The sequence below is a fragment of the Triturus cristatus genome, chromosome 3_2, assembly GCF_964204655.1.
Source record: "Triturus cristatus chromosome 3_2, aTriCri1.1, whole genome shotgun sequence".
NCBI classification, from domain to species: domain Eukaryota; kingdom Metazoa; phylum Chordata; class Amphibia; order Caudata; family Salamandridae; genus Triturus; species Triturus cristatus.
This window is the reverse complement of record NC_140584.1, coordinates 1,138,503,554-1,138,516,195: the sequence shown is the minus strand read 5'-3', so window position 1 is coordinate 1,138,516,195 and position 12,642 is coordinate 1,138,503,554. Positions and strand designations below refer to the sequence as shown.

Sequence of the window (12,642 nt, the reverse complement as noted above, 5' to 3'; positions counted from 1 at the left end):
ATATTTCTCCATAATCTAATGACCATTTCTATATGGACCTACAGGAGGCAAGTGGGCTGGATATTTCCCCTGACTGGTTGGTGTCCACACCCCTCCACCTCCACACTTCTCGCTCCCATCCCCAGCCCTCCACCAGTTCTTTCCCGGAAGAGTCGGTGTTCTTAGCCATGGTTATCAGAAGGGCAACTGAAATCCTAGATTTACAGCTGCCTTCAGTTGAACTAAAGACTAAGTTTTTCCTCAGAGGTCCTACAGTCAGGACAACTTCTGCTGACCTGTATTAAGGCTCTTTCTGACACCCTCATGAGCACTTGGTCAAGACCTTGTTCTTGTTTAGGCTACTCTCCAAAGGCATGCTCCTGGTGACTGCCTATCTCACACAGCATCCTTCTCCAGAGAGCCTGGTGGTACGGACCTGCACCAGCCGAGTTAACCCGAATTGCTTCCCTACGATAGGGAGTTGAAGAGAACAGAGAGGTTTGCGAAAAGGATGTTTTTCTCTGCCAGCCTAGCTTTTTGATCTATCAATGCTGTTTGTTTGCTATGATGCTACTCCAAGAATTGTGGGACTCAGTAGCCTAAATTTTACCAGTGGTCCCAGAGGAGCTCAAAGCTAACATGGCTCGCACCATTCAGGATATGGCCAAGTACGTCATCCGACTTGACACATTAGACTGCTTGGGGAGAGAAGTCAGTACTAGCGTGGTTCTCCTGCGCCATGCGTTGATGAGGTCATCTTTTTTTGGGTGACGTTCTAGTGTCACTCTTAGATATGCCTTTCAATTGGTCTTGCCTCTTTGTGAAGATGGCTGACACCATTCTCAAGCATTTTAAATAAAGCAAAGCTTAAAACACGCTCCCTTGATCTTTCTGCACCCGCAAGGCAGTGTCTACAATACCTTTGACCCTCTCAGTAAGGGTCTGCACCATCAGACAACATCTGTATCCACCACTCGCAACAGCAGACACTCCAGTCCTTTTGGGGGTCACAGGAGGTGATCTGGCAGGCAGTGTCCTGGCAAACAGGGCTAACAAACTTCCCAGTCCACAGCCCCTCTGGTAGCAGCATCCAAGCCACGTTAGTTTCCTTTAGCGTCACACTACCGCCATTTGGCAGGGAGCAATACCGTCTGACAGGTGTGTCCTGCAGTTAGTCCAAACGACCTACCCCCTGCCATTCCTTTCCATCATGCTACCTACCGTAAATACATCAGAGCAACTGTATGAGGACCATAAGTCCATTTTGCTGCGTGAGGTCCGGGCTGTTTTGCAGAAAGGGGACATAGAGAGGGTCCGGACCTCAGAAATCTGAACTTGCGAATGCTATTTCCCAGCACTAAAGAAAGTCAGAGACCTTTGACCTGTTTTAGTTCTTCAACCCTTAAACTTCTTTCTAATGAAGGACAAATTCAAGATGTTCACATTCAAGAAGTTCGCACTGGCCCTGGTACTCTCTGCCCTGGATCTGGGAGACAGACTGGTGGCATTACTTAGCTGATATATACTCCCTTTGAGCCGCAACACACCTTTCCCCATCATCTGCTGACCCTAAATCACATCACAGTAACATCAACTTATCGTGCAACAGAGCTACAGACTTTCAGTGTCAGCCACCTTAGACGCGACCGAGGCTTGGAGCTCCGCTACGGCCCATACTAGCGAGACTATTTAACTATAAGGATCAAGACGTAATCCTGCAAGTGGCAAAAAGTGCCCCGTCACTGAAAAACGAAAATGCCCTCCTCTCATTCTATCCTGACTTCACCCAGAAAGTGCAGCAAAAAAAGCAACATTTTCTAGAAATAAAAAAATCGTCCAGGTACAGGACATTAAGTACTCCATGCTGTTTCCGGCAACCCTAAGAGTGATTGCAGAGGGCAAGATATGGAGATTAACGAATCCAGAGGAAGCACATGACTGGTTGGAGGGATGGAGAATGGTCACAAAGACAAGACACCGCATTGGTAGCGAAGCCAATAGACAGGGACTCTCAAGTGGGGTCTGCGAGTGAGCACCAGCGGGGGGAGGGACGCATGGCCCCGACACGGGAGTGGCAGCAGCGCAGGACCCCATATGCGGTGGAATATTGGAACTGTCAGAAGGTGACAACAAACTGGTCTAACAGTAAAATAAGACAATCTATGGATCCCCCGAGCAGAGATCTTCTGTACAGATAAGATTTACGTACCGTATATTAGAAGGAAAATGTATGATATTCTCACACCTGTCTAGCTAACATGTGGGTATATTTGTATGGGATTTATAAAGCGCCGGAATCACCATCGAAGGGGTATCTCCGCGCTGCAGGAGACGAATATGCCAAGGCAGGACGATCAACCAACAAAGAGTTCTGTTTTTAGGAGTTTCCTAAAGAGAAGGTTGGTGCACTTTCGCAGCTCCACTGGCAATGAGTTTCAGTATTTCGGAGCCAAGCAGGCAAAGGTTTTGCCCCCAGTGCGAAGTTTTCTATAGCGGATGACAACCAGCAGACCTTTTCCCTCAGAGCATAGAGATCTGCCTGGGCTGTAGAACATAAGTTTTTCCGCCAGATAGTTAAAGCTACCGCCATGGAGAGCTTTGTGGGCTAAGCAGCAAACCTTAAACTTAATTATCTGGTGAATGGGAAGCCGATGCGGCTTCCTCAGCAGTCGCCGAGAAGAGGTCCTAGGAGGCATGTTGAGAGCGAGGTGAGCTGCTGTATTCCGAATCACCTGCAATTTATTCAAAAGGGATTCATTGGCCGAAGCAAGTAGAGCATTGCAATAATCAAGATGACTAACAACCAGGGCCTGGATCAGGGTTCTACGGACTGATAAGGGGAGCATCTGAAACACTCTGCGGAGAAGACTTAGCGAGTGGTAGTAGGTGCCTGAGGTGGCCACGACTTGGTCCTTCATAGAAAGCGAGTCGTCCAGTCGAACACCCAGGTTTTTAGCCATCCGCTTTGGAATAGGAACTGAACCCAGCGCAGCAGGCCACCAGTCGGGGGACCAGTTTATTTGAGCAGTGCCAAATAGCAGGATCTCGGTTTTGGCCGCATTCAGCTGGAGGAGATTTTCCGTCAGCCAACCAGATATGGCTAGTATGCCCTCTGTGAAGAGTCGTTTGGTCGAAGTGACTTAGATTGACAGTTTGGGTGCGCAGAACCAGAAAGTTAGCAAGCCACTTCAGCGCCTAACCTTGTATGCCAATCTCACTCAGTCTACGGATCAGTTTCCGGTGGGAAACCGTATCAAAGGCAGCTGTCAAGTCCCAACAGAACAAGCAGTACTGCCTTATTATTATCCAGGGCCAGTTTAATGTGGTCTGTAACTCCTATAAGAGTGGTTTCAGTAGAGTGGTAGGGTCTGAAAACCGACTGAGCAGAATCAAGTTTGCCTTGAGATTCGAGATATCCCGCGGTAAGGGTGGAAGGCAAGATGGAGACTGCTTGAGCTGGACGTACTGCAGCTCCCTGGTCATGGATTATATCTAAAACGAAATGCTGGAGGAAATCTGGGCAGCATGACGGCGTCATAGATATAATGCTGGAACCCCAATGGGAAAAATAAAATCGTCAAAGTGAAAAAGGAGGGGAAAAAGAAGCGAAGGAGTGAATGGAAACTTTGCCCTCTTACCTGCAATTTTGCCCTGGTCCCGTCAAGTGCGGCAAGTGTGGTGTTGCCTGATGCAGCGCGGAGCTCATTAAGACACTGTTTTGCCTTTGGACCACATTGATACGCAGCAGCGAGGTGCGGGAAAGTTGTTCGGCGTGTCTGGATTACTGCCGGGCTCACTCCCAGGAAATAATAGCGCCGAAAGCCCTGGTCGGAGGAGGAACAAACGCGAAGATGCGCTCCGGTGCGGGTGTCGGTTCCTCTCCAAAATCTGCAACATCATCGGACTCAGCCAACACTAGGCGGGGGAAAGAAGCAGTCCGTATGGAACTCCACAACCTGGATGGAGAAAGCGGAGGATTGGAAAAGTAAAAACGGAGCTCCGCTCCAGCCGCATGCGAACGAGCCCTCCATCCTGGAGCTGTTGAGAGCTTCACCAAGAGCGAAACATGCCGCGACTCAGCAGTCACAACGGCAAGAAGAAGATGGAACAGGTGAGCAAAGCCGAGGGGGAAGTGTTACAGGTGGTGGTATGATAGGGGTGGATGATACCTTAACAACTGGTATTGGGCATGAGATTCTACCTGAGACTGTACCTTTACTTATATCTGCACCCGTATCTTTACTTGAGACCAGCAAGGCAACAACGTGCAATAGATTGCCTCCCGCTGCCCCCCTCTCACATTCGGGGCTGAGGTATGATGATGGAGGTATGCTGGAGGGGTCTGGGACTCAGTTGATAGAAACAACTTTGGAAACCCCCACGTTAAACCCCAATCTGGGAAAAGCCTTGACTACGAGCCAAGCCGCCTTTTCGAACCATAGTGAGCAAGACATGGATTGCTTCTTTTCCCTTTCAGATGGAATCTGGTCGGGGTCAAGCTCAGGATCAGATTCTCTTGGCGATTCTAGCGAGGAGATCTTGGACAGTGATAAAAAGGACCCAACAGCTACAATGCGTAAGGCAACTAGAAGAACAAGTCCACTTAATCAGCATAAAAAAAGCCTAAAATGGGATCATTCAGGAGCAGAATTACTCAGTAGCCCTAAAACACCATCCCCCCCAAGGCGACAGCACACTTCCCTCAACACCTCCAACCCTAGATACTGTCCTTCAATGTATATTCTCTCACCGTGAGGAGACTCGCCAAGATAGCAGGTGAGCACAGACAGCATGCAGAAGCTTCAAGGGACTGTTAGGAAAGTCGCAAAATCATGCAGGATAATCAACAAACGCCTGACAACCCTTGAAACAAGAACGTAAATTCTGGCGAACGACCCGTCAGTCACACAAGCAAGCACTATCGCACATGATGCTCAACTAGCTGACATACAATGGAAGTTAGAAGATCATGAAAATCGTCAACGCCGAAAAAACCTGCGGGTACTAGGTGTACCAGAGGGAAAGGAAGGGGCAGATACCCGGGCGTACATGGTTGACATGCCATCTAAAGCATTTCCGAAATTAGATGGATGGAACTGGGCTCTGGAAGTGTAGAGGGCACACCGGGTTTCTTTTAATCTCAAACAACCTGTGACATCGGACAACAAACCCCGCACTGTTTTGGTTTACTTTGGCAATTTTCTACTGCATCAGTCTATCTATGATAAAGCTAAGCCAACAACAAAGCGCAGTGCGGGGGGACTATTCGTTCTTTGTTCAACCGGATTTGTGCTATTATAAGGTAGAGAGATGATAACGTTTATGCCAGATGATCAAGCCAGTCCATTCTTGTTGTACCCTGCTCGCCTAAAAGTAATTAAGGGTGATCATATTCAGTTCTTCACCTCCGAGGTGAAGGTTAAAGAATATCTGGAGAGCTGGGAGCTGAAATCTTAAAGTGATTAACATAATAATGGGGGCAACATACGAAACATTAAATTTCAAGGAAAGATGATTAATTCGCCCCCTTCACATATAAGGATATAACCTCAGCCAGTATTTATTATGGGTTTTGTTTCTTTCTCTTTATTTTTTTGTTTTTCTTCTGCCCATAAAGACTAGAATAAGGTCTTTCTTTTTTTTTCTCGCCTAATGCTGCCTGGTAATAAGAGATATTGATCAGGGAGCAGCAACCATCGCAACAGACTGAGCTCAGTCTGGATGCCTTTCAACAGGGGATGGGGTGGTGGAGGGTTTCAAGGGCACAGGGTGGGTTAGGGTGGGATGGAAGGGGGGAAGCAGGGGTAGGGGCTTTGAGGTAAAAACAATTTTTATTGCATATTTCAATTACAACAGTCATCTGCAAGGACCAGCATATCATTGGTCTTCTCCTAGTAATATACTCCATTGCATGGTACAGTGCAGACCTCTTCCAACTATCAACGCACTGCCCCCCAACACTCCCCAAAAACAAATACTCCCTCCCCCCACCCGCATGTCAGTGTGCCATAGTCGCAGGTACCGGGATAAGTCTGTCTCGTGATTGGCCGTGGGAACTGCCGCGGGCCACTCTCCACCCCCATGATCAGGCGCCAAGCAGCAAGGAGAAGAGAAGCCCCCACGTGTGCCCCGTCAGCTACCTCTCCACCGCTACTCTGCTGCATGCTGCTCCTGTGCTTCAAAACCCTCCTCCGCTTCTGCGCCCCACCCCCGGAGGTCTACCACTAGCGCTTCCCATGCATGTGCCATGTCTAATGCCTTTTCATCATTTCCCCGCAGCGCTAGCTGCAGCCGAAGTGTACTCTCGCTACCCGCCCATTTTGTGAAGGTAGTTCTCCACCTCGCAAAGCTGGGGCCAGTTCTCGACTTCCAGTGCATGGTAATTTCTCTTTTAGCCACCACCAGCCCCAGGTCACAAAACTTGCTCGTGACTTTCGTGCGCGGTGTGTGGGGAAACCACAGCAACAGGCAAACTCCCATTTCCACCCCCAATTCCCGCCCCGTTACTTGGGTCAAGCAATCAATGACCTCCCCCCAATAACCGCTGAGGACGCCACAGGACCAAAACATGTGCTTAAAGTCGGCCCCCTCCTCCCCACAGCGAGGGCACTGCGGAGCGGGACCCCCAAAATATTGAAATAATTTAGCTGGCGTCAAATAAGCCCTATGCAAGATAAAGTACTGCACCAATTGAAACCTGGCATTACGTGTGCTCTTCCAGGCCCGTCTCTGTAACCTGGGCGACGTCCAGTCCGGGATGGGCTTCCCGATGTCCAATTCCCATTTATCCTTCAGCGCACTCAAAGGGGCTAGGTGTTCCATCGCCATTCGCTGATAGAGGCATGTAATGGCCTTGACTGTGCCCACCGCCATGACCACATACTGACAGCCGGCAGCCGTCTGCGGTTCAGAGAGTCCGGTATTCCAGTGCTTTTGTAGGGCTGCCACCAGGGCTGCGTGGAGTAGATAGTCACCCCTCGGGATCCCAAAGGAATCCTGCAGTCCCTGGAATGGCTGGAGCGCTCCATTGAGGTACAGGTCCCCCACCATCTGTATCCCTAGGTCTTCCAACTGAGCCAGCCCCGACCAGTCCCCGCCGTGGGGGAGGGCCGTGCACATACCCAATGGGATCTCCGGGGCGTAGGGGTGAACAGTGCCGACCCTCCGCAAGCTGCGGTTCCAACACAACCGGAGCGTTCGCTCCTCAAGCGTCAGTTGCGACAGCTCGAGTCGCTGCTGGGAGACAATAAAAGAAAGGATATGCCGCGGGATCACCCTGCCCTGCGGGTCGTCGGGACCTCTAAACTCCCTTGCCACCGCCTGCGTTAGCCATTGCAGCTGGGCCGCCAAGTAATACCACTCGAAGTCTGGCACAGCAAGCCCTCCCTCTGCTCTGGGCCGTCGCAGTGTGGCCAGCGCCACCCGTCGTCTGCCAGATCCCCAGATAAAGCCAGTGATCATGGCTGTGAGCCTGCGAAAGAACGACACCGGCACCCAGATAGGGAGCGTACGGAAAAAATACCACAGTCGCGGGAGCGCCACCATCTTCAGTAGCGCTACCCTCCCAGCTACCGATAGAGGCAGGGTGCTCCAGAATCTAATACTGCCCGCTAGACCTCTAATTGCCCTCCCTACATTCCCCTCCAACAGATCTTGCTGGGTGCCGGGGTAGGGGCTTTGAGGGGGTTGGGCACAGGGTGGAGGGAGAGCAAAAAAAATAAATTGGAGAGGGTGTAATTCAAAATTTTGAGAGAGTAAATAAAAATAATCAAGAGCAGTAAAATTTGAGAAAATTATATATTCTAAAATCATCCTTTGCTCAATAAATGTTTGAGGACTTAATGATAAATTAAAACGTATCCGGGTCACTGAAGCACTAAAAACAGCTAAAAGCTAACATAATATGCCAACAAGAAATGTACATTCCCTGGGGCAAGCGAGATAGTCTAAGTATAAAAGGCTATACACTCGTAGCATGTTCCACTCAAACCTCGACCATCAGAAGGGTAACGATTCATGTAAGAGACAGCATTGGCCCAGCTAAACGTGTCTTGGAAGATAAATGGGGGAGATGGGCTATTGCATTATTGCCTATGGAACAGACAATCTGCACGATATATGGATCGAATGAGGACGATCCACAAATTTTTAATGAGCTAGAAATTGAGCTAGCATTATGGCCAGGCCCACTAATATGTGGAGACTTGAATATATTCATTATGAAGCAAGCAATGTCAGAATTCAAAAATATCTGGGGAGGAAACCTCATGTTCGTAAGGCTCTAACGGCCCTGGGGACTAGCCACGATTTGATGGATGTGTGGGGGTCAAAACACCCTAGTGATCCTGGATATACATAATTTTCTAACCCTTATAAGAAATACGTTAGATTAGATTATTTTTTGATTTCTTCATCTTTGATTACGGCCGTAGAAATAAAGATATTACCGAAATTACTATCCGACCACAATCCTTTAGTTATGGATCTAGTATTTCAAACCAAGGACCGCTCACAGATTAAATGGACATTTGCTAGAACACTACTAACCAACGAGCAATACCTGAAATCTATTGAACAGTGGGTGACAGAATATTATGAGATGAACCGTTATAGTTCTTCACGAAACGTAGTCTGGGACAGTTTTAAAGTGGGCGGTTAGACTTGGCATCTTTTTGGCGTGTTTCCCCCGATTTTTTGCTTTCTGCCCTCCCGGTTTTGACTCTGTTTTGCTGGTGTAACGTTTCTGCGCGCTTGTCACACTGCTGATCAGTGGTAAAGTACTGGTACTCCTGTTGTAAATTGTGTTATGATTGGATGTTTGACTTACATGTTAGTCCCCAGTAAAGGGCACTGCGGGTGCCGGGGCTTGTGAGTCAACCACTACTCGTGGCTCGTGGGCCTGCATCACGGATTGTGCCACCCACATACGTAGCCTGTTAAGGGTATAAGTGAATGAAGTCTGGTATGCCTGAACTCAGCTTCTAAAGATGCAGCCTTTAGCGAGGGTTCCCTTTTCATTCTGAGTTCCTAAAGGCCACTTTTAGAAAGTGGGTATTATTGTGCCTCTGCTGGAATGTGGATTTCCTGTCTGGGTTTTGGACGACAGATGGCTAGGAACAGGGTGGCTCCCGATAGTCTAGGTTGGTCAGGAAAGGGCTAAATAGACCTTGGTTGCGATGGGGGGAAGAGGGAGGAGATTTCCTTACACCTCAAAGGCCTGGTCTGCCTCTGACAAAGCAGTCTCCACCTCCTGCCAGGAATTCACGCCAGAGAAGGCCCAACTGGTTCTGGTCGGACACAGACACCCTCTGCCTGGAAGATCAAAGGATTTTTGTGTACAAATACTGCGGCCCAGACCCCTGAACTTTAGAACTCATCTGGATCAAGAAGACTGCCAAGAAGAGCCAGAGAAGCTGCTGGAAGGAAAGACTGGTTGGCTGCGTGCTTTGCTGGGCTGACCTGCAGTGGCTGCTTCTGTCTCGGGCAGTGAAAGGCCTGGACTGGATTTTCTGCAACCGCATTGGTAAAACTCTCCCAGGGCTTGAAGTAGAGCTTGCCCCCTGTTCACAGAGTCTCAGGAACATCAAAGACTCCAGGTTCTTCGACCCGCAGCACTGGGGACTGTGTGTTTTTCATACTGCAACCCGAAGAACACCACCTCGACGACGCCTATGACGAGCCTGCGGACCCCGTGTCCTGAAGGTACCGTGGAGGGTACTGCCGCAACGCCGCACCGTGACCCTGGTCTCACCGATGACGCCTGCTGACGCCGTCACCAAGTCACTGCTCGCACCGCGACCTGTGGGCACCGCACTCTGCACCGCCGCACTACACGATGATGCCGTGGCCTTCCTGATGCCGCCACTTCCCGCCGAGATCGACGCAGCTGCTTGCACCATGGTTCGGGGGCACCGCTTGTAAGTTACACGACGCACCGCCCCATCCCACACCGCAGCCTTGGCCCACCGACACCAGTGCCATCAACTCACGCTCATCAGCCGACGACCGCGCTTCAGCAATGATGCCGCTGCTTGCACCGTGACCTGCTAGCACCGTGATGAGAACTGCCTTCATCTCGCACCGCGACCCTGGGCTCACCGACGAAGTCATCTGACGCCGCCACCGAGCCGCTGCTCGCACCGTGACCTGGGGGCACCGCACACCGCAACGCTGCCCTTCGCCCTACAGCACCCGACGCCTGTTGGCGCCAGTTCTCCTGATACCATCAGAAAGGAGCTCGACCAGCAACTTGAGTGACTCCAGGGGCCCCATCGCCCTGCATCTCTGAAAGGTACTGTTTGCAGGTCTTCCCGACACCCTAGCTGGCCTGCGAACCCGCAGTCAGCCAGAACTGATTTGGGGATCTGTGTGCTCACGACGCCGTGGAAGCCGGGACAGAGCTATTCACACAAGGAACTCTTTTTAATCAACGTATTTTTGAACTGTGAACTTTTAAGCATAGTATTGTGGATTTTTATCGTTTTTGGTTTTGTTTTAATTATATACAAATATTGGATATTTTTCTAAACTGGTGTGGTGTCCTTTTGTAGTGCATACACTTTATTACTGCTGGTTATGTGCAAATGCTTTACACACTGCCTCTAAGATAAGCCTGGCTGCTTGTGCCAAGCTACCTAGGGGGTGAGCAGGGGTTATTTTAGACGTGTAACTCCCTTATCCTGATTAGAGTGGTGGTTTTTGCTTGGCATTGGCCCACGCCCTAGCCTACCAAAAATCCCATTTCTAACATGGGCCTTCGGGGGGAAACAATTAGCTTTGTCGTTAAGGCCAGAAAGCAAGAGAAAAAAGAAATTAATGATCTGATCGAGTGATTGGGAGGCTCTGCGTAGATTTCTCCACTTCCTGCCCATGGATTGCAGGAGGTCAATAGTGCATGCATTAGTCACTTGTCAACTTGACTATGCCAATAGCCTTTACCTTGGTCTTCTGGAGTACTTGATTAAGAGACTACAGCTTATCCAAAACGCGGCAGCCAGGTTGATCAGGAATGTGCCACTACGACATCATATTACCCCCCACCTGTGCAGCCTACACTGGCTCCCAGTTAAGAGAAGAGTGGAGTTTAAAGCTCTGGTCATTGCACATAGAGCAATTAGAGGGACCGGTCTTCAATACCTGAAGCGGAGACTTCAGAAATATACCCAAGCCAGGGCACTCAGATCTAATGGTCAGAATCTTTTGGTCATTCCTCGTATTGCGAAGGCAAGGATCAGTGGCCGTGTTTTCTCGGTGAAAACCGCTACCTAATGGAATTCCATGCCTAACCATCTGAGGAAAATCAATGTGGAAACCATGTTCAGGAAAGCATTAAAGACACGGCTATTCGGCCTGCACTAGAGGCTATGGTTTAACCCGGTCTCTTTTCCCCTCAGGAAGGATGTGATGCTAGCGCCTGGACACTTCCGGTGGAGGTAGCCGTGTGCTCTATAAGCTTCAATAATAGTAATAACATACTAGTGCTATCCGGCAACAGCAGGAGACTGTGGAGATATTATTGCGGCAGAAAATAATAGTAGCAAAAGTCGAAATAAACAGCTACTATAGTAAGAAAGAGGCTTCCGCTTTCCAGGCAAACAAAAACGAGAGTTATGAATATGGGGAATCCATGGGTAAGATGTTGGTTCTGCAGACTAAGCAGAGAGGTGTCAGGAACAACAAAACTGAAGTTAAGGGACATGATGGCACACCCCATACAAATATAAAAGACATTATTAAGGCTTTTGAGAAGTTTTATCAAGATCTGTATCCACAAGATAGTCTTGATTCTTTTTTGTTTAGTAAAACTGAAACAGTCCTAGGAAACCAGCGCAGGGTTAGCTAAGAAATTAAACTAGAGATGGAAAAATAGATTACAATAGAAGAGATATTATCAGCCTTACAGTCCATGGCTCTAGGAAAAGCGGCAGGTTCCGATAAAATTCCTCTGGAATTTTATAAAGCAATCCAAGAGGAAATTGCTCCGTTGCTCTTGGATCTGTTTCTTGGAGTACAGTACAACTGGATTCCTCCTGAATCCTGGCAAGGAGCAGATATTATGGTCTTTTTAAAAAAAAAAAAAAAAGGGGAAAACCCCTGATAACCTGCATCCTATAGACCTATATCCCTCATGAATGTGGATACCAAACTTTACTCAAAAGTTCTCGCGACTCGGCTAGGGGGGATCATAGCTTATCGAGTCTCACCATGGCAACATGGCTAAATACCGGGAAGAGGCACAACAGATCACATCAGACATGCTATAGCCTTATTTGATATAACGGAGATAACCGGAGAGAAGATGGCTATGATCCTCCTAGACGCAGAGAAGGCATTTGACCGAGTCTCAAGGCAATATCTGTGGTCTACTATGATACAGAGAGGGTTTGGGCCTAGTTTTAGAACAGATATACAGGCAATGTATCATAGACCATATGCGAGACTAAATATAATGGGTCAAGAATCAAGTCGTGTTGACATTGCAAGAGGGACAAGACAGGGCTGTCCTTGCTCTCCCATACTATTTGCCCTATACATTGATATTTTTATACAACAAATTCTTCAAGATCAGGAAATTACACTGGTCTGCTACAACGGTCATGAATCAAAGAGAATGGCCTATGCCGACGATCTTGCGGTGGTGACCACCGACCCAGAAAAGGCAAT

The 12,642-nt window shown here is 48.8% G+C and overlaps 1 protein-coding gene across 1 annotated transcript in view; it reads left to right on the top strand.

Annotated features, from left to right (window-relative positions):
* Positions 1–12,642, top strand: part of MAP3K2 (mitogen-activated protein kinase kinase kinase 2) — a 473,685-nt gene that overhangs the window by 330,492 nt on the left and 130,551 nt on the right. The window lies entirely within an intron of this gene.